This window comes from Triticum dicoccoides, chromosome 6B, assembly GCF_002162155.2.
Source record: "Triticum dicoccoides isolate Atlit2015 ecotype Zavitan chromosome 6B, WEW_v2.0, whole genome shotgun sequence".
Taxonomy (NCBI): domain Eukaryota; kingdom Viridiplantae; phylum Streptophyta; class Magnoliopsida; order Poales; family Poaceae; genus Triticum; species Triticum dicoccoides.
The window spans coordinates 639,555,892-639,559,047 of record NC_041391.1 but is presented as its reverse complement, the minus strand read 5'-3'; the positions used below and the strand labels follow the sequence as shown (position 1 = coordinate 639,559,047).

At 47.7% G+C, this 3,156-nt stretch overlaps 1 pseudogene; it reads right to left on the bottom strand.

The window, feature by feature from the left end:
• Positions 1 to 2,011: 2,011 nt before the first annotated feature.
• Positions 2,012 to 2,673, bottom strand: LOC119321365 (annotated as a pseudogene).
• Positions 2,674 to 3,156: the final 483 nt, after the last annotated feature.

The window sequence follows — 3,156 nt, the reverse complement described above, 5'->3', positions numbered from 1 at the left end:
CCATACAAGGTAATTCAAGTTGGTAAAAGTTCAAGTCGCAAAACAAAAGAAGTCCAGAACATCATTGCAAGAAACGTGAGTTAAAAAAGAAACAAAACATTTTTATTTTATAAAAAATGCCATTCAGCGAGATAAAAAAAGAAGTCATATAGACGTTACGCTTACTTCCAGGCTTTTAGCCCGAAGGTGGGAAACTGGAGGAAGCCGCGGACGTCATCGTCGGTGTAGAACCACGGGAAGAAGCTCCAGAAGAAGCTGATTCCAAAGTACTTGAGGAATCCCACGGATCTGCTGCCTGTTGCGGTAAAGGTTGAACGAAATTCTGAATTAGTCCGGACCATCCGTTTCTAAAGCATTTTTACACAGTTAAAACACTATTTGATTCATCGTAGCTGGGAATAAGAAGATGTCCTTTTCACGCATAGGAAAGGAAAAATAAAAAGGGTCGGACCTTGCATTCTTATCTCCTTGAGGTGTGTGGAACCCGTTTATGAGGACGGCACTGGCAGTCCCACTTGGGTAGGTTAGCTTGTACGGGTGGGCGGCTGCTTCAAACCGGTCATGGCATGAGGAGGAAGAAGCTAAGACTTCCCTCCTGCGTTGGCATTTGGGTTTGAAGCGAGCTTTATAACCTCCCCATATAAAGGTTATGAGCTTGTTTGTCCGTTAATTATGACGATCAGAAGCCATATGGCTACTCTGCTACAGTGCTATTTTGGATCAAAATCGGCATAGGGTAAACATACTAGAAAGTTGGTTATCTTGTGCCTATTTTGGCCTCGTTGTTGTTGACTTGCTAGAGACAGGAGAGTTGTGTCTCTAGGTCTCAGATGGCGAAGAGAGAGCACTGGAGCTGTTCACACAAACAATTACGTGAGAAACATTCAGTTTCAACATGAAACGCCTCCAACCTCTAGTACACTAGTACAGTTTCTATTGTAGAGGCAGAGAAATTTTCACCAATGAACATGTATGTTTGGTTAAGATAGTGTGAAACACAACAATAAACTATTCAAGATCACCATGTTGTAAAGATCGAAAAAACATAGATGCACTGACAGAAAACAAAGAGATGAACTGTCAAGAAGAAGGCGACAGCCAGGAGTACTGCTATAATCTTTATCTACTTTGCATCGACATCCGGGTATTCACAGGTGATAAAGACAAAGGATGCAGCTGCTGTACAAAACCTGAAAACAGTGTATTGTGCAGAAACTAGTATTCATGCTGAACTCCTGGATGAAATCTGAATTTCACTCATACACGAACAGAGAAAACAAGGATAAAGTCACACAAGCAAGATCATATCAAGAACTCACTCAAGAAATGTAGGGACCATGGTAAGAACCGAACATGATAAACAATCAGAGACAGACTAAATCAGCACTGTTACTATTTCTCTAGTTCATGAAATAGTTAACTTACAAGATGACAGAGTAGGAACAGCTAACTAACTACAGAGCAACATTGATCGGCCAACATGTCAGTACCTGAAAGTGTTTAGTTTCACCACCAAATCGCCAGTTAAACTGAAGACCGATTGCGACTACGAAATCAATTGTAAATATCTTTCTCATCAAGAACAAAAATAAAATGCAGACTAGCTAAGGCTCTGTCAGCATTGTAGTGTGGCGTCGCAAATGATGACTCGGGGTTGGTCGTCGATGTTGAAATTTTAGTTAACAAGTGAGAACAGGGGGAAATAATTTTTTGGGTAGGAGATGGGGGGACTAATCGCCATCAGTGACCGCAACCCTGGTGCTATGGTCTTGCGAGCAATGCCAAAGTTTCAGTTCTTCTGACAGTACAGCAGCGACCCACGAAAATCGGCAAGCGCGGCTCACCATGGACAATCAGAGAAGGGCGTTGGAGCATGAAAATTAAGCCCATAGTTTTAATTTCTTTGTGTCCTTATAAATACAACAAATCAACAAATCATGGTGATACCTAATCGAATTCAACAAATGAACAAATCAATCAAGGGACGGTTGAGCATTGGCCATCTCTCCTTTTACAGCAAAAGCCTCAGCTTCTTGATTGGGAGAGGGCTCTGCACCTCCTCCTCCTTGGCCCACCTCTTCACCCCTGCATTCTCCGGCATCGACAGCAGGTTCAGGTCGAAGTTCCTCAGCACGGCGGAGGACGCCGACACAGAGACGGATATGAACATAGACACGGAGGTGTCGTCCCAGTAGTGGCAGTGCAGCGCTTGTGCCCTCCGAGCGCCTACCCGGTCGCGAAGCCCCGCCCGCAGATGGTGCACTGATGCGGGCCGCCGCTGCTCCCGCCTGAGGACGCCGCCCGCGGACGCCTGCGCGGTGATGCAGCGCTCTCCGGTGGGCAGCGGCTTGCGGTGGCTGGACTTGTGCCCGCCGAGCACCTGGTACGGTGCGAACGCCTTCCCGCAAACCGCACAGCTGAACCGCAGCTCCTGATCCGGTGCAGGGGATGGGCTCCACGCGCTTGCATGCTGCTCCTTGCCGGCGCCGGCTCCGACTCCATGTCCGGCGCGGCGGCCTCGCGCGACGTCTTGACGATCTCGTCGGACGCGCCCAGGTCGTGGCGGTCCATTTCGGCACCCGTGGAGGCCCTCAGGGCGAGCAGCTCGAGCTCCTCAACGGCGGTGGCGGCTGTGGCGACTACTCCGCGGGGATGAGAGTAACACAGGAGCATCAGTTCATAAAGAAGACCATCAGTTGTTCGACAAAAATGAGATCATCAGTTCAACCCCTCGAATTTCGTCAGTTCAAAAAGGGTAACAGAATAATATCTGTTACGCGTAACAGAATAACCCAGATGTATATATATATATATATATATATATATTCCACGTATAATTTACTAGTTAATTTACAGAGGGAGTATATCAAGAAGCTGAAAATTAGCAAACCGGTTTCATAATGGTAAGTGTTTGTGGCCGGGGCGCCGGCCGAACCGTTGCGCCGGTCGCACCCCGTTCGTTGGATCTCTTTTTGATCCAAGGACACTGTTTCGCCACGTGTTACCAGACTCCTGTTTTTTTTAACATGCACGGGGTTATCCCTTTTAAGGTGATTTTGCAGCAACCACTCGGGGGTTCGTTTCGAGGCAGGGCGACCGGCGGGCGACGGGATTGTTCGCGCAGGGCGGCGGCCCAGGGCGGATCTCCATTCTCCG